General features: G+C 41.9%; 1 pseudogene; it reads right to left on the bottom strand.

The window, feature by feature from the left end:
• LOC115143005 (paxillin-like) overlaps nt 1–24,861 on the bottom strand; it is a 47,311-nt pseudogene extending 22,450 nt beyond the window's left edge.
• Nucleotides 24,862–25,762: the final 901 nt, after the last annotated feature.

Below are 25,762 nucleotides of genomic sequence, written 5' to 3'. Positions count from 1 at the left end.
TTTGACTGGTACTGTATATACATACACATATAGACACATCCTGGTAAAAAAAAAAAAAATTCTGTAAAACTTACATTGCTCTGGACTTTGAAGTCGGACAGCGAGGCCATGAGCTCGTCGAGCTCCCGCGTGGCGGAGGAGGCAGAGATTCTGGCCTGCAGCTGGGAGGGTGTCTCCTCCTCCCCCTCCGTAAACTCCACCAAGGGGATGGGACTAGAAATCAAATAAAAACAACAAACATTAGGCCATAAATGACCACAGTCAAACATGAGAAACACACAGGAGAATAGTACAATCAGTGTGTAAGATGAAACGGTCTTCCGGAACATAAGGTGCAGTGTCACTGCTTTGCTGTCAATTGTCCCTCATTTCTGGGGATAGGAACGTTTTTGACCAGCTCTAAAGCCTTCCGCATGTTTCGGTTCGGCTGGCACCTAGTCGAACCGAACAAGTATGCTCGCATATTCCCCTAAAATACCTTCTCTTGAAAATCGCGGCAATTGTACAATTTATCCATCTTGTGATGACGCAGCCAGTATATACTTCCACAAAATAATTAATCTAACATAACTCAAATAATAATTTTGACCTTTTTGTCAAGGAGATCTTAGTCGTGCAATTTTACATCTGAGGTTGGTGCAGTATTTCTCAAGTGAAATGATAAAAACTTAATTAATCAAATAAAAACAACAAACATTAGGCCATAAATGACCACAGTCAAACATGAGAAACACACAGGAGAATAGTACAATCAGTGTGTAAGATGAAACGGTCTTCCGGAACTTGAGGTGCAGTGTCATTTTCCACCATAATTTGCAAATAAATTCATAAAAAAATCATACAATGTGATTTTCTGGATTTTTTTGCTCATTTTGTCTGTCATAGTTGAAGTGTATCTATGATGAAAATTACAGGCCTCTCTCATCTTTTTAAGTGGGAGAAGTTGCACAATTGGTGGCTGACTAAATACTTTTTTGCCCCACTGTATATGCTCAAACTGGGAAGCACGAGGACGCCTTAATCCTTACATGGGGGAGGGCACAGCACTTTCTAGCTCGTCCAGAAGGCTCTCAACGCTGGGGCGCACGTCTTCAATGACCCTGGTGGCCACGCTGCGCTTGGGCTTCTCCATGGTGGGGGGAGGCACCTTGCCGGCCCCTGAAACCCCGTTCTCCTGCACATAGTGGGTGGTGCTGCTAGAGGGGAGGGGCGGGGCTGTCTCCTCTGCAACAGAGATGGAGAAATATACATCTTTACATACAGTATTCCCTTAGTTTCAACAACAAAGACGAAGTGCCTGCTAAATGCTTTATGTACCAAAAAGAGTTTTGGACCCGTGAGCCCTGGTCAAAAGCAGTGCACTACTTAGGAAATAGGGTGCCATTTGGGTTGCAGACATAATGGTATAGCGTACCCTCAGTCGGGAAGGAGGGAGTGTTGTGTTGCACAGCGTTGAGCTCCAGAAGCAGCCGGTCCAACTCCGACAAGTTGCTGCCCAGGAAGGAGCTCATGGCAGCCTCTGCACTCTTTTGCTTGTTGGGGAAGCTGCAGAAACCAACAGAGACACAAACATCAGTAACAGACATCTGATGTTCATTTTGTCTTGCGACACAACACAAACAAAAGTGTATTGTTATTATTAGCATTATTACCTGTAGACGTGGTCGTCTTCACTTTGGGGTAAGGGGGGGGAGCTACTGCTGTAGGACTAAGAAAGGGTAGGTACAAATCAAAATGTATTGCTTACATACAAGCCCTTAACCAACAATGCAGTTGAAGAAATAGAGTTAAGACACACATTTAGAAGTGCAGTATGTGAGTGGTCCAGATGGGTCATGTGGTAAATGAGTGTGTGTCAGCGGTGTTCAACTTTACCCTCAAAGGGTCATGTGGATACAGACTTTTGATCATCCATTCATAGTCTTCACCAATACTTTATTAGTTGAACCGGGTATGTAACTTACTTGAACAAAAGCCTGCACCACACCTGCTTTTTGGTTATGTACTGTACTGTATGACATATACACAAAGGTGTATATGAGTATGTACCTGTGTGGATGAGCGGGTGGATTCTAGGGGGTCGAGCGCGGTTCCGTTCAGGGCCTCAGTAGAGGGATGTTGGGGTACAGGGGACGAGGCCGGTCCTCCGTGGGGAAAGAGTAGGGCGTCTCGTCCGGCAGAAACACCGGCCGCTTGGAGATGTGGGAGGTTGTCGACTCCAAGTCCGCCAGCAAAGCATCTAGGAACATAGAGAGTAAGATCCATTTTTCAAATGCAGCAAGTGGCAATCTTAAAACCAACAGTTGACCTGCTGTAAACAGAAAATCACTGACAAGTTTGACAACACTCAACATCGGGAAATCCCATTTGCTTGTTTGTTTGATTGCATCTCTCAAGGAGAGGTTTCATTTTAAAACGTAGGCTATCCTGTCCCTAGATCTCCCCATCATCTAATGTACCACAATGTTGTGCCGGACAGTGAACCCCTAATCTACTGAAGTTTCAAACTTCATTGTTGTGGAAGTTTATTTTCTCAACTGCAAAGCCGAGTTATGACCTTTGACCATTCATCATCATCATCCTCCTACTGGTCATCAGTAAGTACCCCCGGCCGTGTGAGGTCCAGACGCTTTCCCAACGTGTCCAAACACAGCCAGGTGGGAATAACATTCAGACATCAGCAGACTAGTAAATAATCCACTTCACTGAATCATCTGGACTATGTCACCACTCAGCACCACTCCTTTGGTTACTCATTTACCCTGCTGTAGTACACTTACACTGGTTCACTCACTCTGCTGCTCCCAGAGTTCCACTGCCAAGGATAGAGTGTGAAGTGAACAGTGGCCACACGTGAAAGCCTCGGTAACTTAACATTAAAATGTTGACTTTATTAAGGATTTATGGTAACACTTTTACATTCAGGCACCCTTTAAACAAACTATTAATAAAACAGTTTATATACTACTTATAAACATTTTGTGAATCATTTTAAGTATACCTTCATCTAAAGAGTAAGCCTACTACCAGAACTTTCTCTGCCCAGGTTGTATTCACGGCCAACCAATTGTTGCTTTCCACCTTTGATTGGTTCATCTAGATCATGTCTGTTCAATGCCTTGGAAACATGGACCCAATTTGGGATTCAACACCACACAATCCCCAGCTCCCCTCTAAATGCAGCCATTATATCCGAGGTAACAAAACGGCGAGCCAATTAGCCTCCCAGACAGTTTGTGGGCATTGAAGAGAACTTGAGGAAGACGACATCATCCACACCCACTCTGTAAACCACCTCCACTGTTACACAACCATGTCCCGACACTTCTCTCAAGATCTTAAATCGATGCCCTCGATTTCACAAGTGTGTGAAACTGTGTGCAATGCAATCCCCCCTTCTTCACTAATAATACTTACCCTACTGTCTTAAATAGACTCTGCTTCAGTCAGAACATTGAAAACAGGAAAAACAAACAAAAGCACATCCATAAATGAACTGTGAACGATATACACCTCAACTTGAAGAAGTCAACAATACACTGCCACACTGAACCAAGCAACTGATAAGATGATTGAAGCATTATGCGCTGAAAACTGATGCCGACAAAAAGGTGAGAAATAAAAAGAAAACCTTGAGACTCACATATGTGGAAACGACATACCTGAGGCGATAAAAGACTAGCACATACACACCCCGGAAGGACGAAGACAGGAATGCAGAGGAAGACTGGGAAGAAGAACGCAACCCAAACACACTGGCTGACAGGCAGGAACTGCTACCCTTAACTAGCACCAGAGACTGGTAATGAGAGACTGAGACAGGAGGGAAGGAAAGGAGGGAGGGAAGAGGGGAGGCGTCACGTTGGTAGCAGCAGGAGGATTAGGTTTACCCCTAGCTATGCAAGTTTGACGTTTCAGTGTTCTTGGCTCCATGAAGGCTGAGGTAAGAGTTTGTTTTCACTCACACGACTGCTGTCGAGAACGGTCGGCTAACTAGGCAAGTAGAGCGAACTCGACAACTTATTATACCAAAGCCTGGGAAAAACAACGTTGTGAAAAAGTTGTGAAAGTGATGGAATATATGTTGCGTCTCTTGTTCTGTCGGTCTCAAGGTTCAGTCCAGGTGCACTTGACTTCAGTGACCAATTCATTTAAAAACATAACACAACACACTCCCTCATCAGTACGGAGAGGCTGAGACAGACAGAGCGTATCCCATGGCCCAGGGAATCATGGATGCCAAAGACAGACAGTGGTGATCGCTACTGAACAGATCCACTTGGCTGGAGTTAACGTCATTAGCATGCCAGATGATGACAGGGTTTCCGAAGCAGAAGGGTTTGCTCACCAACTCTGAGACAGTGTAGACATTCCAGAGGATTTGATTCTGGATACAGCAGAGCCGGGTGTTTATTTAACTACAGCCAGATACTCCCTCTCAGGGGAGATAGATAGTCTAACAACAAACCAACTGCCCAGAGGGAAGTAGCAAACCTCAGCATCTAGAGTCAGGCTTCTTATTGGGCAATGAAAACGCTCAAAGATCCATTACCGTTTGATTTCAAGTAAAAGGGGTTTCTGAAGGTTTTTGTGTGGAAGGTTGTGTGCTAGTACACCTGCCAGCAAAGAAGTGGATGAGGGACAGTCTTTAGGACAGCCTCCAGTTATTGTTTCTGGTAGTTCTGAGGACTCGGATCATGAAGGAAACTGATTGCAACAGGTTGTGCAATACGGAGGCAGTTTTTTACATTTATTGCTGTAGACATTAGCATTTGTGTGGAGGCCTACAAAAAGGTCTGTGTCAGTCCTCCTTGCCAAAGGATTGAGTTGGAACATGCCAAAACACAGCAGCTTATAGCCAGCCATTCACACGGCTGTTACAATATCCAAACTCAAATATCACTCAGAATGAAACAATATACACTGCCTTCAGAAAGTTGTCATATCCCTTGACTTATTCCACATTTAGTTATGTTACAGCATGAATTCAAAATGGAGGAGAAAACAATATATACAATCTCACCCAACTACACATAATACCCCGCAATGACAAAGTGCAAACATGTTTTTAGACATTTTCGCAAATGTATTTAAAATGAAATCCAGAAATATCTAATTTACATTAGTATTCACACCCCCGAGTCAATACATGTTAGAATCACCTTTGGCAGCAATTACAGTTGAGCCTTTCTGTGTAAGTCTCTATGAGCTTTGCACACTTGGATTGTACAAACCTTAAACATTAAAATTCTTAAATATCTGTTGGTTGATGATCATTGCTAGACGTCCATTTTCAAGTCATTGTCATCTCGGTAAGAACTCCAGTGTACAGTGCATTCGGAAAGTATTCAGATCCCCAGACCCTTGCTATGACACTCGAAATTGAGCTCAGGTGCATCCTGTTTCCATTGATCATCCTTGAGATGTTTCTACAACTTGAAAAAAAAACAAGCCATGGGGTCAAGGAATTGTCTGGAGAGCTCCGAGACAGGATTGTATCGAGGTACAGATCAGGGGAAGGGTACCAAATAATGTCTCCATCATTGAAGGTTCCCAAGAACACAGTGGCCGTCATTCTTAAACGGAAGAAACCACCAAGATTCTTCCTAGAGCTGGTCGACCGAATAAAATGAACAATTGGGGGAGAAGGGCCTTGGTCAGGGAGATAACCAAGAACCCGATGGTCATTGACAGAGCTCCAGAGTTCCTCTGTGGAAATGGGAGAAACTTCCAGATAGACAACCATCTCTGCAGCACTCCACCAATCAGGCCTTTATAGTAGAGTGGCCAGACGGAAGCCACTCCTCAGTAAAACACACAAGACTGCCTGCTTAAAGACTCTCAGACCATGAAAAACAAGATTCCATGGTCTGATGAAACGAAGATTGAACTCTTTGGCCTGAATGCCAAGTGTCACGTCTGGAGGAAACCTGGCACCATCCCTACGGTGAAGCATGGTGGTGGCAGCATCATGCTACGGGGATGTTTTTCAGCGGCAGGGACTGGGAGACTAGACAGGATTGAGGCAAAGATGAACGGAACAAAGTACAGAGATCCTTGATGAAAACCTGCACCAGAGCGCTCAGGCCTCTAGACTGGGGCTAAAGTTTACCTTCCAACAGGACAATGACCCTAAGCTCACAGCCAAGAGAATGAAGGAGTGGCTACGGAACAAGTCTTTGAATGTCCTTGAGTGGCCCAGCCAGAGCCCGGACTTGAACCCGATCAAACATCTTTGGAGAGACCTGAAAATAGCTGTTCAGCAACACTCCCCATCCAACCTGACAGAGTTTGAGAGGATCTGCAGAGAAGAATGGTAGAAACTCCCCAAATACATGTGTGCCAAGCCTGTAGTGTCATACCCAAGAAGACTTTGAGGCTGTAATTAAAAATAAATAAAAAATAAAAAAATTTGCTTTGTCATTATGGGGTATTGTGTGTAGATTGATGAGGAAAAAAATATATTTAATCTATTTTAGAATAAGGCTGTAACGTAACAAAATGTGGAAAAAGTCAAGGGGTCTGAATACTTTCCGAATGCACTGTATATTTGGCCTTGTGTTGTTGTCCTGTTGAAAGGTGAATTTGTCTCCCAGTATCTGTTGGAAATTAGACAACCAGGTTTTCCTCTAGGATTTTGTTGTGCTTAGCTCTATTTAGTTTCTTTTTAACCTAAAAAACTCCCTAGTCCTTGCCAATGACAAGTACATGCATACCCATAACATGAAACAGCCACCCCCATGCTTGAAAATATGAAGCGTGGTTCTCAGTGATGTGTTGTATTTGCCCCAAACATAACACTTTGTATTCAGTACTTAACTTCTTTGCCACATTTTTGGCAGTTTTACTTTAGTGCCTTGTTGCAAACAGGATGTTTTTGAATACTTTTTATTATTTTTGGCCTCCTTCTTTTCACCTCGGTCATTTAGATTAGTATTGTGGAGTAACTACAATGTCCTTGGTCCATCCTCAGTTTTCTCCAATCACAACCACTAAACTCTAACTGTTTTAATGTCACCATTGGCCTCATGGTGAAATCCCTAAGCGTTAGGAAGGATGCCTATATCTGTGTAGTGACTGGGTGTATTGATAAACCATCCAAGTGTAATTAATAACTTCATGATGCTCAAAGGGATATTCAATGTCTGCTTATTTTATTTTTTACCCACTTACCTTCTTTTGTGAGGCATTGGAAAACCTCCCTGGTCTTTGTGGTTGCATCTGAGTTTGAAATTCACTGCTCGACTGAGGGACCTTACAGATAATTGTATGTGTGGGGTACAGAGATGAGGTAGTCATTCAAAAATCATGTTAAACAGAATTTTGGCCCACAGAATGAGTCTGTGCAATTTATAATATGACTTGTTAAGCAAATTTTTACTCTTGAACTCTAATGTCCACTTTGATATTATGGGATATTGTGTGTAGACCAGTGACACAAAATCGCAATTTAATCTACTTTAAATTCAGACTAACACAACAAAATGTGGTTACTGTCAAGGGGTGTAAATACTTTCTGAAGACACTGTATTGGGAACGAATTCTAAGCAATGATTTATTTATACACTAGATGACTGATAGGGGCGCTGATTTGAAGCCACCACACCCCCATTTTGGCATTCTCCCACCAGTGTAAAACATATTTTGGAAGCTATAGAAATGCATTTATTAATGTTTACATATTTTTTTCCACTTTTATGCTATTACAGACACCTTAATGCTTACTTTTAAATGACATTATGTGAGCTAAACATTCATATATAAAAAAATATATAAAAAATACATTTCCTTAAAGTATAATTTTTTGAAAGTACTAATGTTACTGTCGACCACTACAACAACAGAATACTTACATTTAATTGAAAAACTGTAAAATTACATTAATTCCTATGGAGGACTGCTCCTTCTGGGGAGTGCCAATATTGACGACTGGTGGCTTCAAAGCCTCTCATTGGCAAATACATAGCATCATTGACTTAGTGTGCATATTGGAACTTGGCCAAGGACCTTGCACTCCTGTCTGGAACTAAGTCCCTCAGTGGCCGGGAATGAAACTGCAGCAAAGTCAAAAGTACCCCGAATGAGGGAGTGTCTCCTCGAGTCGCCTGCAGCTGGGAGATAGCATTTCAACCTCTGCATACTAAACAAATCCTCTTCCCTTGAAAAAATGCTGACTCCTTTGGAAGAGAACATCACGGACAGAATACATTTCTTAAATGTAATACGGTAAAAAGATATGAGCCGTATTGAAGTTCATAAACCAGTCGCCCAACAGACGGTAACTAGGGCGACTTGAGCCCCCGGGTAAGAGGTTGAGCGACCCCCTGGCTAAAATAAGAAGCCTAAAGCCCCTAAATATACACACCACCAGAGCTTTATGTGCTTGAGTGAGGAGCATGACCAAACTGCAGGATCAGCAACCATAAAGAATGTTCTAGATTTTTCCTTGCAGTGTATCGTAACCAAATACTGAACAATAGGGCTACTACACCTGAATGAAATGAAGCCTGTAAGCCAAGATAGGCGAGTTGAAGGGTGCCACGGCACAAAGAAAAGAGAAAATAGAATGGAAAGAAATCTGAGTGAGAGAGAGAAGGCTAGAAGTGGGTTGGTGTGATCGTGGAGACTCCCTCCCTGTTCATATTAACGGTGAACGGTATTTACATGTATTTATTACGATGCCGCCTTGAGCATAGTCACATAGGATTCATTACAAGGCCAGACAGGGAAGAGAGAAAGAGTTAGAGACACAGAGAGAGGGGAAGCCCCTCCCTAGAGCGTAGAAGTGGGTTGGTGAGACCGTGGGGGCTCCTTCCCTGTTCAAATTAACGGTGTGTGTTTTTTTAGGAGAAGACGGCAGGAAGATGAAGGGATCCAGACAGAGGAAAAAGAGAAAAGGGATTTAAGAGAAGAGTGAGAGAACAGGAGGAGAAGAGGGAATGGAGATAAACTTTGAGTGCATTACTATGTGTTATTAATAAAGTTACATATCGCAATATTATTTTGGACTATATTATATCTATACTTTGACTCAAAGAACCGATTTGTAAAAAACAAATTTAAAAAAACTTTTTGTTTGTTGTTGTTGCTAGGTAGCATTTGCTAGCGCTAGTCAGCTGTATCTGCGCAAAAACTCTGGTATTTTTCATCCTACAGCTTGATCTACATCTTCTTCAGCACTTTCTTTGGGTAGGCTATCTCAGTGCTACCCACTATGTCCCATTTTCTACCCACCCAGCTAAAAAGCAGGCCTTTGCCAAGACACTGCCTATCGTAAATGATTGTGTCTTCAAAAATGCCTTGCTTTTAGGCAACAATTAGCTAACAAACTCGCTTTTCCATACTAACACAACACACAAAATTCTCCATCGGATCATGTCATAAATCCTCTACAGATCGGTGGGTCGGGACGGTTGAGCTAACAGAGGCTATTGGGATTAGCATGAGGTTGTAAATAACAAGAATATTTCCCAGGACATAGACATATCTGATATTGGCAGAAAGCTTCCATTCTTGTTAATCTAACTGCACTGTCCAATTTACAGTTGCTATTACAGTGAAATAATACCATGCTATTGTTTGAGGACAGTGCACAGTTATGAACTTGAAAAATTATTAATAAACAAATTAGGCACATTTGGGCAGTCTTGATACAAAATTCTGAACAGAAATGGAATGGTTCATTGGCTTAGTCTAAAACTTTGCACATACACTGCTGCCATCAAGTGGCCAAAATCTAAATTGTGCCTGGGCTGGAATAATACATTATGGCCAAAGATGACGGTACAAAGAAAATACAAAAAAACGCATGTTTTTTTCTTTGTATTATCATTTACCAGATCTAATGTGTTATATTCTCCTATATTAATTTCACATTTCCATAAACCTCAAAGTGTTCCCTTTCAAATGGTATCAGTTATATGCATATCCTTGCTTCAGGGCCTGAACTACAGGCAGTTAGATTCAGGTATGTCATTTTCAGGGAATATTTTTTTTTAAAGGGTTCGATCCTTAAGAGGATTTACACAACGGGTGAGTCTAATCCTGAATGCTGATTGGTTAAAACCTCATTCCAGCTGGTGTCTATTCCACAAGTTACCACAGGCTAAATCTATGACATTATCTCACATTTCTTTTAGAATAACATTTAGTATTCAACAGCAGAGATTTGTATAAACCTTGCTGTCTGTCTCTCCAACATTGTTTCAAAATTTAAATTCGATCTCCAGCTGTCCCATAGTAATGAACGTGTCCGGATGAGACAGACAGGCAGCGTTTCTAGGCTAGTCCAAATCATGAATCAGCTGGCATAATTTTTTATGCCAGCTGAAACGGTGAAAACGAAGTGCAGCTAGTTTTCAGTCTTTCCAGCTTCAGTTTGAAGTGATTGTGTTAGCTGTGTTGTTGGCTAGCTCCTCTGAACAACAGTGTCCTGACGAGAGAGCACATTTTCTATGTCAGGCAAAATTGTGCCTCATTTGCTCATTGTTATGGATGTATCCAAATAAATGTCACTAGAAAACAGCTTAAACAAATGCAAATGCAGCTACTGTTGTTATTCTGGCTGCACTGTTTGACGTGAATGTAAGTTAGCCGTAGATGTCTAACTAACAAACATGGGATAAGAACGTTGCCAGCCAGTATGGTAATAGAACATTTAGAACGAACGACTGGGTCGTGTTCATAGGCACAGAACAAAAAGACTGAACGACTGGGTCCCGTCTCTAGCAACCGAACCAATAGAAGGAATGACCAGCCGGCTGAGGTAGCAACACTAGATTTGTGTCGGGACTATATCTTGTGGAAGGATGAAATAGTATGAATAAATTCAGCAAAATAATGTTTTAATGAAAACATGTCAATTATTATTTGAATATGTTGGCAACCCGTTGTATAAAAGTGATAATGCCTTCGAAGCCGGTGTTTGAAGGATATATTAGCATGGTTTGCAGGCCATCGACTTTGTCTTGAGCCTAACAACACCCGTGCCAATATATCCTCCAAACACCGGCTTCGAAGGCATTATCACCTAATTATTCTCTTATGTAAGCCAGAAATGTTTTATTCACTATAAATGTTCATGCTGGATGATATTATGTGTTGCTGCTTAGGATATCAAATATAGATGCCACGAGCTAATATGGGTTTCAGTAGTCTTGTTCACCATTCTGCTTCATTCTAGATCAACCAGTGTCTGTTGCAGACTGAAGAGGGCGACATTGAATTGTTAAAAGAGAGAGAGAAAGGGACTGTTATGCAGAATGGGAAGTCAACAGTGAGCTTTTAAATGTCATTGGGTTTTGAGCGAGAGAAAGGTGGGGGGTGGGGGTGGGCACTGTTATGCAGAATGAGAGGTCAACATGAGTACTTTAAATGTCATTGTGTTGTGTGTTCCCATCTTAAAAATAGGCTACTTGGTATAGGGACATGTATTGCAATAAGCCCTAATACCGTATGTCAAACAACAAGAGAATGGACAGAGGGAGTGAAAGATTTTTACATTACATTTACATTACATTTAAGTCATTTAGCAGACGCTCTTATCCAGAGCGACTTACAAATTGGTGCTTTCACCTTATGACATCCAGTGGAACAGCCACTTTACAATAGTGCATCTAGGTCTTTTAAGGGGGGAGAAGGATTACTTTATCCTATCCTAGGTATTCCTTAAAGAGGTGGGGTTTCAGGGAGAATCTGCTATGGTTTAGGTTGTTGAACATGCCTGCCTTTATCTATCTGTGCATAAACTGTATATCCCCACTCTCTCTTCCTTCCCTTCTTATCTGATGGGCAACGAGGTGTGCTGGGAATTACTGACATGCTATCGCCTGCTTGCTTTTTAAATACGAGAAAGCGTGGGGGGCGGGGTAGTTAGAGAGAGAATAGAGGAGTTTGACGGGCAAGAGAGCAAGGAAGGAAAAGGGGGAAGGTGTGAGGATTGCAGAAGTCATGGGAGAGATGAATTAAAGCTAGAAATGACCCTGCTCATATGTTTAGAAGGCTTTTGGTTCTCCAATCAGTTGAACACTTGAGCAGAGATTTAGAAAGTCAATTCGAATATAAAGATGTAGGATCTTAATTTGATCACTCTTTTGTTGCCGAAAAAAAACAGGAAATACAAACTTGTAGTATATTTCCACTTAAAACAGTACATCAACCCGTACAAAAAATGGGCATTGACTATAATCCACATAATAATTCACATTTCATGTTGCTTCAGGATTATTTTCCTGCTGTAGAAAACTGGCTCAAATTAAGATCCTACATCTGTAGGCTACCAGTAGATAAAGCTTTCCTGATTTAATACTAAATGCATTTACAGTGTTGAGCCTGCAGCATTAGTATAAGTTGACTAAAACGGTTTACAGTCAGCAGAGTGGCTTTGAATATGACATGAGCCGAGCTGGCAAGCTATTTAAGGAGAGATCCCCTACACACCCCCACACCCATACCTCCAGATCAGTGGCAGGCAGCAGAAGGCTCTTGCCTGTTGAAATGGTGTGTGCATCATTGGTTCCAGCTGCTTCTGCTACAATATTCACAGGTGCCTAGTACCACTAAAACAAGTGCAAACACTCACACAGGCAACCTCACCATACACATGCTATGGACAGGGCAGACAACCCAAACTGCAAACCTGGATGAGCCAATTACATAACGGATTTCAGAAAATACTTTTTTAAAGGGTTTATGTGGCAACCTGGGTTTCAAACAAAAATAAAGCAGGCACCCTGCCACTTTCTTGCTATACAGCTGTGGGATGGGACTAGAGAAACTTAACCACTCCCAATAATCACTTCCCGTGAAAGAATACCCATACGTGCGTTCTAAATAGCAGGCTTTTTGGGTATACGAAAATAGAATGTCTTATAATATGTGAAATTTCTAAACTGTTGTAATCTGTAGCCCTTTACACTTATAACCCTATACGGGTTGAAAATGGCAGATTTGGGCATCAATAGAGTACCACAGTATGAGTCATAATCCCTACAAAACCAAGCAGTCAAACAAATAAATGGTTCCAATCGTTTTTCTACCATTCATTTTTCCCATAGGGGATTTTAGAAACATTTAAAATACGGGCTGTGTTGTGTGTAAGCTTACCCTGGCGTGACGTTTTGATAGCATGGTTAACATAAAGAACTAAATATTACGTGATGATCTGGACTATACTGCCGAATCAAGGCAAAGTTAAGAATCTCTGGATTCTTATCTAATGTTAGCTAAATTTAGTAATGAATACATTTGCAAAATGTATTTCAATTGACCATTCTGTCTTGTGCAAGCTTTAAATACACACAATAACTGTTATCAAAGGTGTCAGCTAGAGATGACGTGCAGGAGCTTGCAGGGATTTGTAGTCTACTCTGATGCAAATTAGCATTTTTCGAATCAAGAGACCAAATTGAGCTGAATATATTGATAAATCACCTTGTCCGAGAGAGCTTTACATGGTTACCAAAACGTCACACCGTGATAAGCCTTCACTAAACACATCCCTTATTTGAAGTGTTTCTAAAGTCCCCCATGGGAAAAATGAACGGTGGAAAACCAATTGGAATCATTTCCCTGTTTGACTGCTAGGTTTTATGGGTATTATGACACCTCTACTGTGGGGCTCTATAAGGGTCTAAATTGGAACGTAGTGGCTGTATAGTAACATGCTATAGATGATGTCAGAGCTCTGGCTCTGCGCTTCACAGTGCTGTATGGGTTTTCACTAACAGCCATTCTGAACTTGAGCAATGCGCGTGACAAGAAGTGACCCATCCCTGCCGGCAACTGGGCAACTTTTGCAAATGTTTGTTGTCTGAGAGGGAAATTCTGTAAATGAAAATGACTTGATGTATTTTGAAAGATGAGGCATTGAGGATTATAATAAATACTGCTTTGATGTCATACAAGCAAGCCAAACACCCATAAATTCAAATGTGAACTTCACATTTCCAAATCATGGAACTCATGTCATATACAGTGTCAACGCTTATGATCTCTATGTTTGATGTACAGTTACAAGATGACATGTCGTCATACCCTGGGTTGTTCTGAACAGACTGATCCTACAGTATGTCTGCTATTGTGAAGAAAATTTGCCATGGCACATGACTCCTTTCAATGAGCACCAAAATTCTGATTGGTTTGTCTAAATTGCCTTGTGAAAGCATAACACTGTAAGATCGTATTTTATAACTTAGCTACAGAGCCTTCAAAAAATATTCATACCCCTTGACTTATTCCACAGTTTGTTGTGTTACAGCCTGAATTCAAAATGGATTAAATAGATTATTCTCACCCACCCATAATGACAAAGTGAAAATATGTTAGAAATTTAGACCTATTCTTTTCTGCCTAAACAAGTGATAAATTATAGCTTTATTGCCAATTTATTGAAAATAAAATACAAAAAGATCCAATTTAAATAAGTATTCACACCCCCGAGCAAATACATGTTAGAACACCCTTTGGCAGGGATTACACCTGGGAGTCTTTCTGGGCAAGTCTAAGAGCTTTGCACACCTGGATTGCACAATATTTGCACACTACTTTTTTTTTTTTTTAAATCTTCAAGCTACAGTACCAGTCAAAAGTTTGGACACACCTACTCATTCAAGGGTTCTTTATATTGACTACTGGTTATGCATATGCTTTCCATATTTATTCTGTAAGAAACATTTCAATTTAGCCCTATGCATACAGGCCAGTTCCAACGAGTTAAAGGGTTAAATGCCAGGAATTCATATTCATTTGGGCTTTTAATCTAGTAGAATTCACTGCACACTATTGAGGAAGAGAATAATATCCTCACAGCTAGCAATGTTTGACAAGAGCTGATCATCAGAATAGGGGACGCTCTTTAGAAAAATGAACGAACGGCCTGGAACAAGTGTGATCACGCATCTAAGATGACGCCTTCTCAGTACGGATGATATGTACAGTATGTACTTTTTACTAAACAGTATGTTCTAAAACAAGTACGGCCGGGACGATACCAGTTTCGTGATATTCTTTCCATGGCGAAAATTACAACACAAATCAGACCGAACTATTTGGTCCTTTAAAACATGATGTAAAATAAGGTGTGCTTGAGCTTTGAAAATAAATGGGAAATAAACAAATGTGACTGGATGACATTGTTTCCAACATTAGGGCTGTTTTCCTAAAGATATTCGCTTCTTGTTTTGTTTCCTTGCCATGATACTAATGAGTATTGCGAAAAAGGTACTGTCCTCGCCCTACTAAATGCACTGAACAAAAATATAAAAACGCAACATGCAACAATTTCAAAGATTTTACTGAATTACAGTTCATATGAGGAAATCAGTCAATTGAAATAAATGCATTAGGTCCTAATCTATGGATTTCACATGCCTGGGAATACGGTATCTGTTGGTCACAGATACCGGATTTCGCCCCCAGAATTGCACCATAAGATACAAAATATTGTTCAGTCAGGCTAATTCGAGACTTATTAGGAGCATTAGAATATTTCTGGATGGAGTATGACATGCATGGCTACCCATACGGTTTTCAAAATAATGACTTGACACACAAGCACACAGACTTTAAGAGAAAATGACTCGGAGTACTTCACTCTTCAGATGGGACTCTCCAAACACACACACACACACACACTCGCATCCTTTAAATTTAGGTCACATTTGAGATTGATGGGCATCTCTTTTTCAAGTGAGCCCTTGTCCACAGCAATCATTTCAAAAGGCTTTAACACATATCCTCGGGCTATGTGTCCCAGACATCCTCTACTCTAACCAAAGAGCAGTAACATCCAAACACTTGCGCAATGCTCAAGCACCAATGCAGCACTAGAAACACTTCTGGCCAGGGCCCTGTGCACATCCACATTGCAAACCAGAACATAAGCAATAAAAACATCTCAATTAATGATCCACCAGAAAAGTCCTGTGTCGTATTCACAAGGGAACATAGTTGCAAAACGTTTTACAATGAAAAAACGAAAACGTGTTTCTCATTGGACACTAGTTTGGCTAGTCCCTCTCTGTTTCAGTTGGTTTCCTTCCGTTTCGTGCCTAGTAAACACAACCGATGTCAAAGATCCTCCGGGATATTGTCCCAACTCTAGAGAGATCAAACATTTCTGCACAGGGGGAGACCCACTTATGTTCTCTCTACCCTACTCTCAATCTCACACTTCACTCTAGTTTCAGCTTCTCATCTCTAATCCATAAACAAATTACCACGACCAAATGCAATGTTTTCAAACTATTGCGTGCATTTCTGGGAATAGAATTTGCGTGAATGACTACAACCCATGTCTTATTTCACGAAATTTGCAGAGATGCATAAGAATCCACACTGTTTACAATGAGCAAGAGACTTGACTGAACACTTTACTAGGTCTAGACATACTAGTCCATGGGGTTGGGGGCTGCTGAATAGACCACTGATCAACTTGATGTTTGTCTCTGCCTGGGCTCTGAGCGGTACTGTCTCTGTTCTGGAGGCCAGTGTTGATCATAGGGTCCGAGACAGGCCTGCCTTTGTCAACCTCCGTCTTGGACACAATAAGAGAAGGAGGAGGGGGACGGCCCCTGAAACGCCATAAAGTTCGGGCAAACATCCCGCCAGGCCACATCATCGGCTGGAAAACAATCAGTGCTGTTTAAGTGCCAGAGAGGGAGAGTGAGAGGGTGAAAGGGTTCGGACTGAGAAGGGGAGGCTTCTAATTAAGCAGTAGTTGGCCTGGAAATCTGTTTCCGCAGACGTAGAAGCCCCATCTCCCACAGCAGTGGGTTATAGTCCTAATCTGTAATCCGTGTTGTCAGAGGAGACAACTGGAAATTGAGTTTGGATTGGTCCAGCTCGCCTTATAACTGGATCCAGCAGATGATTGGAACCTACAGAAACTCTCCACCGTCCGTGCATGTTGTTCATTCTCCTAAGAACTCCACATAAGAACGAACGCACTGTCACGCACACACACCTAATAAAAAGGACTGCATTGTGCCCAAATACAGAAGGACAGTGTAGTGTTTGACGGATGAAGTCGGGCCTTTCACTAGCTCTGAAACAGCTGTTACCTCCTTCTCAGTGAAGTCAGGCCTTTGAAGTGTTTCACTTTCAACGTGTGAATTTTCTTCGACAGGTTATCTTTTCAACATACGTCCAGTGGCGCTGCAGTATTATGGCGATTGTTCATTTCAGAGGTGTTTGGTTGAAGTTTGTACCGGCATTGTTTCGTGGTCTGTACTAGCAGTAGTTGTTTCAGTGTACATAGATGTGATTGTTTTGTAGCTGACCTAAAATGTTGGGCGTAGTTCACAGGCATTGTCACCACCACAAAGGAAGAAAAAGAGGATCTTACTTCAGAAAACTTTGAGTGACTATTGCAAGTGGAGGACTTTGTTGAACGTCTACAGGGCCTTTGGAAAGTATTCAGACCTCTTGACTTTTTCCACATTTTGTTATGTTACAGCCTTTTTCCAAAATGTATTAAATAGATTATTCTCACCCACCCATAATGACAAAGTGAAAACATGTTAGAAATGTAGACCTATTATTTTCTGCCTCTAACGCTTAACTGCGCCTTTACCAAATGCTAAACAAGTGATAAACCTGCCCCCCCCCCAAAAAAAAAGTGCTTTGTCATTATGGGGTATTGTGTGTAGATCGCTGAGTATTGCTTTCATTTAACCCATTTTAGAATACGGTTGTAACGTAACAAACTGTGGTAAAAGTCAATGGGTCTGAAGACTTACCAGTCACAAGCTACTTCTCACTTACCACTAGAAAAGGAAAGATTTAGATGTGGGCATGGCCACATTTAGACAGAACCACATTCTCCCACAAGTGACGGATAGAACTTGTGAATCGTAAAAGTTAAGACTACATCAAATTTGGAATGTTCGGGGTCTGTTTCCCGGATTTAGAATAATCCTAGTCCTGGACTGAACAGCACTTTTAAATGAAGATTCTCCTTCCAAAGTGCTTTTTAGTCAAGGAATAATAGTACCCGGGAAAACAGTCTTAGAAGTACCTGAAGCACAAGTCACTGTGCTTCCCTAGCCCCGGTCACTTATGCCTCACCACAGACACACACACACGCAAGAAAGCACTCAGTCACATGCAGCCTCCCAGACAAAGGCTACACATAGGTCAGAGGCACACAGACCCATAGGGCTGCAGAGGCAGGCACACAGATCAAGTCAGACTCAGAGACATGGGGCTGCTGTGCTTTGCATTACGAGAGGAAATGACACATTGGCCCTTGGGCCATCTCCCTCCGCCAAGACTGACAAACAGACAGTGACAACTAAGATATTCCACTGAGCCCTCTCACTCACACAACACAGACAGAAGCCCTTTAAAATACAGTAAAACACACTGTCCATGTCAAGCATATTCTATTCCCATAAACTTAGGCCAACATTATATCAATTTACTTGACGCACACTTTGGTAGTGGTCCGGTGTGCAGTGTAATGGTGAACATTAGAACCAGATGACAGGAGGAGTCTATGTATGTCAGTTCTCATTCAGGGGTAACAACGAGTTCTCACTCAGCACAGTGCACCGACGGCACTTCAAACTGGCCTGTTTTAGCTTTTGAGGAAACACACGTACATATACATTTAGCAGGGGGCACATTCAGATGTGAAATGGCCACGCCCTCAACTGCGGAAGTTGAGGGTGTGTGTTAGTGGCGGATGTGCTGATGTAGAGCTACACTATAACCCTAGTCCTAGAAACGCATCGTGCAGAACGGCATAGTGCTCGACTTTGCCTTGAGCCGAACAACACCCGTGCCTATATATCCCCCGAACACCGGCTTCTCGGGCATTAAATAGAGTACGTGTGTGTGCTTTCTTAGAGACACAATTTGAAGTTTGATTTCTGCTAAAAGGCATTGATTGTAAAAGGCTGAACGGAGAGAGGGGGGTATTGTTTGCACTCACTCACAGTGAGTGAGGGAGTAAGGACAATTGTGTGAGCATCGGTTGTTTACATATTTTTATACTGTGGTAACAGGGGACATACATTTTTGAGATTGCACCTGTAGGTGTAACTCACATTGCTGTCAAAGCTCTGGTTGTCCATGTGCTAGCTCTAATGCTGCAGCTGGTTAAGGCGGCATGATCTTTGCGACAAGGGGCTGCGCAATATCATGCTGAAACAGGAGGTGATGGCGGCGGATGAATGGCACGACAATGGGCCTTCCGGATCTCGTCACGGTATCTCTGTGCCTTCAAATTGCCATCGATAAAATGCAATTGTGTTAGTTGACCGTAGCTTATGCCTGCCTGCCTGCCCATACCATAACCCCACCACCACTACCACGGGGCACTCTGTTCACAACCTTGACATCAGCAAACCGCTCGCCCTCACGACGCCATACACTCTGTATGCCTCCTGCAAGATAAAGTTGAAACCGGGATTCGTCCGTGAAGAGCACACTTCTCGAGCGTGCCAGTGGCCATCGAAAGTGAGCATTTGCCCACTTGGAACTCAGTTCCGACGCCGAACTGCAGTCAGGTCAAAACCCTGGTGAGGATGATATGTATGCAGATGAGCTTCCCTGAGACGGTTTTTGACAGTTTGTGGAGAAATTATTCGGTTGTGCAAACCCACAATTTCATCAGCTGTCCGGGTGGCTAGTCTCAGACGATCCCGCAGGTGGAGAAGCCGGAATGGAGGTCCTGGGCGGGCGTGGTTACGTGGTCTGCAGTTGTGCGGACGGTTGGACGTACTACCAAATTCTCTAAAACGATGTTGCAGTCAGCATGCCAATTGCACACTCCCTCAAAACTTAAGACATCTGTGGAATTGTATTGTGTGACAAAACTGCACATTTTAGAGTGGGCTTTTATTGTCTCCTGTATCATGCTGTTTAACCTGCGTTCCACTAGCAGAACCCCTCGACAACAGCCAATGAAATTGCAGGGCGCCAAATACAAATCAACAGAAATCTCAAAAATCTAAATTTCTCAAACATACAAGTATTAGGCACCATTTTAAAGATACAATTCTCATTAATCCAGCCACAGTGTCTGATTTCAAAAATGCTTTACAGCGAAAGCTCCACAAACGATTATGTTAGGTCACCACCAAGTCACAGAAACACCCAGCCATTTTTCCAGCCAAAGAGAGGAGTCACAAAAAGCACAAATAGAGATAAAATTCATCACTAACCTTTGATGATCTTCATCAGATGACACTCATAGGACTTAATGTTACACAATACATGTATGTTTTGTTCGATAAAGTGCATATTTATATCCAAAAATCTCATTTTACATTGGCGTGTTATGTTCAGTAGTTCCAAAACATGCAGTGATTTTGCAGAGAGCCACATCAATTTACAGAAATACTCATTATAAATGTTGATGAAAATACAAGTGTTATGCATGGAACCTATGATAAACTTCTCCTTAATGCAACCACTGTGTCAGATTTTTAAAAAACTTTACGGAAAAAGCATAATCTGAGAACGGCACTCAGAGCCCAAACCAGCCAAAATAAATATCCGCCATGTTGCGCAGTCAACAGTAGTCAGAAATAGCATTGTAAATATTCACTTACTTTTGATGATTTTCACCAGAATGCACTCCCAAGAATCCCACTTCCACAATAAATGTTTGATTTGTTCGAAGTTCATATACCTCCTTTTGTTAGGGTGTTTGGTAAACAAATCGAAACGCGCAACTTCCAGCGGAAAGGTCGGACGAAAATTCCAAAAATAGTTATATTACTGTTCGTAGAAACATATCAAACGATGTATAGAATCAATCTTTAGGATGTTTTTATCATAAATGTTCAATAATGTTCCAACCGGAGAATTCCATTGTCTGTAGAAAAGCAATGGAAATGGAGCTACCTCTCATGTGAATGCGCGTGACTGAGCTCGTGACTGCTGGCAGACCTCTGACTCATTCCCCTCTCATTCAGCTCCCCTTCATAGTAGAAGCATCAAACAATGTTCTAAAGATGGTTGACATCTAGTGGAAGCCTTAGGAAGTGCAACATAATCAATATTCCACTGTATCGTCAATACGGACGGAGTTGAAAAACTACAAACCTCAGATTTCCCACTTCCTGTTTTGTTTTTTTTTTCTCAGGTTTTTGCCTGCCATATGAGTTCTGTTATACTCACAGACATCATTCAAACAGTTTTAGAAACTTCAGAGTATTTTCTATCCAATACTACTAACAATATGCATATATTAGCATCTGGGACTGAGTAGGAGGCAGTTTACGCTGGGCACGCTATTCATCCAAAAGTGAAAACGCTGCCCCCTATCCCAATGAAGTTAATCAACTTCTTCATATGCCACACCTGTTAGATTATCTTGGCAAATGAAAAATGTTCATTAACAGATATGTAAACAAATTTGTGCATAGAATGAGAGAAATATGCTTTTTTTTGCAAATGGAACATTTCTGGGATATTTTATTTCAGCTCAGGAAACATGGGACCAACAGTTTACATGTTTCGTTTATATTCTTGTGCAGTGTAAGTGTAAAAATGTGGAACACATGGGACATAACACTAGTTGAGTGGTCTTGTGTGTTTTTGCCTCTCACATCCACTCACTGACAAGTCAGCAAACACATTTAAGAGGAGTAGGAAGTAGGGTGTGCTTGAATGTCCGTGTGAGACCACACCTCTCATCCTCCTCCTGCGTTTGTGTGTGTGTGGTTTGTTTATGCATAGGAGCCCGGCCTGGGTCGGGGTTGTGTGGTTTGAGTGAGGGTGCCAGAAATAGACAACGGAGTCCATAAAGTGTGTGTGAGAGAGGGAGAGGCTACCTGGGGGATGCCGCCTCAGCACTTCAGAGAGAGACGAGGACAAACTTGCTGGCCCCTCTTTTCATGATATACCTCTGCCTACCAAGGAAAACCTTCCCGGTAAACATTTCACTTTACCAGTCCTTTTTCAATTACCAGTCCTTTTTTCAATTACCAGTCCTTTTTCAATTACCAGGTCCTTTTTCAATTACCAGTCATTTTTCAATTACCAGTCATTTTTTCAATTAAATAACTGAGTAATTACTTGGTAAAGTTTGGTCCTAAACTCTAATTCAGCCATGAGATGAACTAGGAAAGCAAGGGTAAAAAAGGCATGAACTACCAAGTGTTTCTATTATGAAATGGGCAGTTTAAGATACAGCTTAACTTCCATTCTCTGGAATATGTTGTTGCTGATGTGTTGTGGCCCTCAAACCCCCCTAAAAGCTATTCAGAATCCCTATGACAACATTTACAACCCCTCACTGCATGGCCATAAAGCCACACTGGATTGTGCAACTCTTCATTTTTGAGGGAGAGCTTTAAGGAGAAGCCCTTCAACTACATAAGTGGAGACGGTTTCTGCATCCCAAATGGCAACATATTCCCTATACAAGTGCATTATTTTTGAACAAGGGTCCATAGAGCTTGGGTCAAAAGTAGTGCACTATGTAGGGGATAGGGTGCCTTTTGGGACACAACCTGTGTGTCTATAAATATTGACAGGGTTTAGTGTGACAAACATTCATGGCATGATTTTCTTTGGGCACTAAGGATAACATTTGGAAGGGAGGGTGATTTCCCGTTGGTCATTTAGAAGATGTGTATGATTTCAACTACGCCACTGAGGTGGGCGCAGTCACATAGGTAAGTTGTTAGTGCCCCTTTCAACTCGAGTGGAAAACAAACTACGGCCCTTTTCACACTACAGAGCCAAGTCAAACTGAGCAAAACCGAGTGGAGCAATACTGGGATGACCTGGTTATGCATCGAGTCGCTGGAAAGGACAATGTGGAAAGAATATATCTGAGCCAGTACAGTACGGTTCAGGTTGTCCCCTATAGTATGTGAATCAGGCAAAAGACTCAGTAGGTACGACGCTGTTCTCCTGCATTTCATGCGATGCCGCTTCGCTCGGTCCTGCAAGTGTCGGCGTGGCAATTTTTTTAACATCCAAAATCAAATGAGACCTTTAAAAGGGGCCTCACATTACATGGCATCCTATATCAATACCATAATAGCATGAGCCACATGTCTTTTACAGAACAGTTTATTACCTGTCTTGAAGTTAAGCTGTTATTCTGAACCATTTTTAGCATCCAATTAAATGCATTTTTTTTTGCATCCAATAATGTGTTTTTCAGATGACTGACTAAATTTAACCTCATGGTTTCCATGTCCAACAGACAAACCTAGACCCAGACACACCCACATCTACGATTTCCCCCCTGCAATATTGCATTGCTGAGTGAGTGTGAGCGTTGGGTGTGCAAAACCTGTAAACACAATGCTGTGGTCTATTTTGAGACTCTGATACAATTATGAACTGGGAGTGCTCTCTCTAATCACTTGTGGAGGTTCCCTAATGATGACAGAAGCAACAGCACAACCATTCCATGCTTTTAGCAGCAAACCAATAGCATGTATTGTAGGCTAGCTATTTTGGGAGGCGAGTTAATTCAGGTTTTCACCACTGTTCACTGATAAGTCCATTAAGGTTGCGAGCTGACACTTAAATCAAATCGAATTTTATTTGTCACATACACATGGTTAGCAGATGTTAATGCGAGTGTAGCGAAAAGCTTGTGCTTCTAGTTCCGACAATGCAGTATCTGCCCATAAGCCGTGGTCAGTTCGTGTGGAGCTAGGACGTTTATTGTAAAAGCAGATTCATAAATTTTGTAAGAAAACAGATGGTGTCACACTGTGGACAGCATGCACAATGAACCCCTCGAGTCCAAACTGGGCTGGGGGGGGGCGTTGTGTTTCTGCATGACCGGCACTCAAATACCAGAATGAACTCCCTACTCATCATCTGCACATGGACCCCATAATTGGCTTAGATCAAATAGGACAGAAGGGGAACCCAGATGCTCACACAGTTACAGGTAAAAGAAGATCATTAAAAAATACATAAATAAAGGTAACAGAAATATTCAATATAAAACATCTACATTGAGAGATACGCATGAACTCTTTAAATAAGTAGATGCAAAAAGAAAACAAAGGGCAGCAGAGAACTAGAATGAACAGATTTCTTCAAACCCGAGGCTACACATTTATGGCTCAACAAACGCCCCAACTTGGAAAGTAAGCAGAGGTGTGCACCTCGGTAACCAGATACCGAATATCATGAAAAGTGCGAGTGTTGCAAGATGAGTGCATGCATAGTCGCTGTCATCATTTAGTTGCATTGCCCGTCAGCACCGGGCAAAACTGCATACCGACTCGCAAAATTCAGATTGGCAATCTGTCATGTAATTAAAAAGTTGATATGCAAATCAACTCATATGTGACGAGGCAGTTAAAAACTAGAGGCTGAATCCTAATGTGCATGTACATTGCTAACATTATGTTCAAATTGGGTTTTGAAAACACATGTGCGAGCATTGCTTCATAGCTAGCAGGAGTTCACAATAATCACGAATTGGATGTCTAGCCTATTGCTCCCTCCATGACGCCAAGGCAAAAATCAAAATTTCGGAACCACAGCGGGCCTCCAACCTGCCGATTCCCACGCTGTGTAATAGGATAGCTACAGCTGGGTAAAATAACTGGCTATAACGTTAGCGACATTTGTTGTCCTGTGCTATAGCTATTAACAGATTTGTTGTGCGCCGAGGAACGAGCGATATCCAGGTAATCTGGCAGTAAGAAAAGATGGGAAACAATTCGATAGCTCTAGCTAGGAAATAACAACAATCAAATGTACCTAAATCATCCATGGTGGTAGCAGCAGGAGTCGGTTCTACTCTGCAAACCGAGGCGGTTTTCCTTTGATTCGATTGTTGGTAGCACAGATCTGTCTACGCCGTGGCTGCTATACAGAAATTCCAGTGATCTGAATGCAGCAAATAAGTTTTCAATTTAGCTGCTGCCTGCTACAATCGAGGAGGAGACAAATGCACTCATGGGGACACGCAGCTCGCCCCCACCTGGAGCCTCCAAGTTTTACCAGTAGGCTGGTGCATTTAAACTTTTAGCGGTAGTCTGCCATCTAGCGGCAGTGGGCGATTTTTAAAATGTATTTTTTTACTAGGGATGTTCTGATTAAAGCTACAATATGGGATTCGTTTTTCAGCGAAATGGCAGCCCCGAGCTCCGCCAGTTATTTTGGGTTTAGGGAAGCTCAATATTTGGTGAGACGATAAGTGACACGCACACAATTCCAATTTCCAACCAATGTGTATTTCTGTTTATTGGAGATAAATGGTATGCAACCCTGGCCTAAATAATAAATCAATCCGATTTGTGTTGCGCCATTCCCGCCAATCTGTAGAACGCTGATGAACGCTTAAACGACTGAACAATTGGCAATACGTCCAAAGTGATCCTCGTGGAATTATTTAAGAAATTAAATTTAAAAAAAAAGCTTAAGTATTGTAACGCTCTGGGTTTATAAAGCGCGGATATCGACTCTGCCGCTCGAGCATGCTTTTGTACATCGCCTTGGTCCGTACAATTGCCCTTATTTTAGCGCCCCAAAAACGTAATACTTCCAGATCAACTGTAAAGTCAATACCATTGTAAAGCACAATTTCTCCCCTTTCCAACAGAATCAATTACATGACCTAAATGCTGCCCGTTTCTGCATAATTCAAGCAAGCAATGAGCCCCGTAGGGTCTTTTTAAAAAGTGCGGGGGGGGGGGGGGGGGCGAAACTAATGCGTGATAGTGAGAAGGAGAGATGTTGTGGGAAAATTGCTTTTTTTCCCACTCAATCTGTCCAATTTATCACCTTATCGCCTCTAAAATGTAAATAAAACACTATAAAGAGT

Source organism: Oncorhynchus nerka, linkage group LG15, assembly GCF_034236695.1.
Source record: "Oncorhynchus nerka isolate Pitt River linkage group LG15, Oner_Uvic_2.0, whole genome shotgun sequence".
Taxonomy (NCBI): domain Eukaryota; kingdom Metazoa; phylum Chordata; class Actinopteri; order Salmoniformes; family Salmonidae; genus Oncorhynchus; species Oncorhynchus nerka.
The sequence above is the reverse complement of the archived record's forward strand: the minus strand, read 5'-3'. Positions and strand labels throughout refer to the sequence as shown.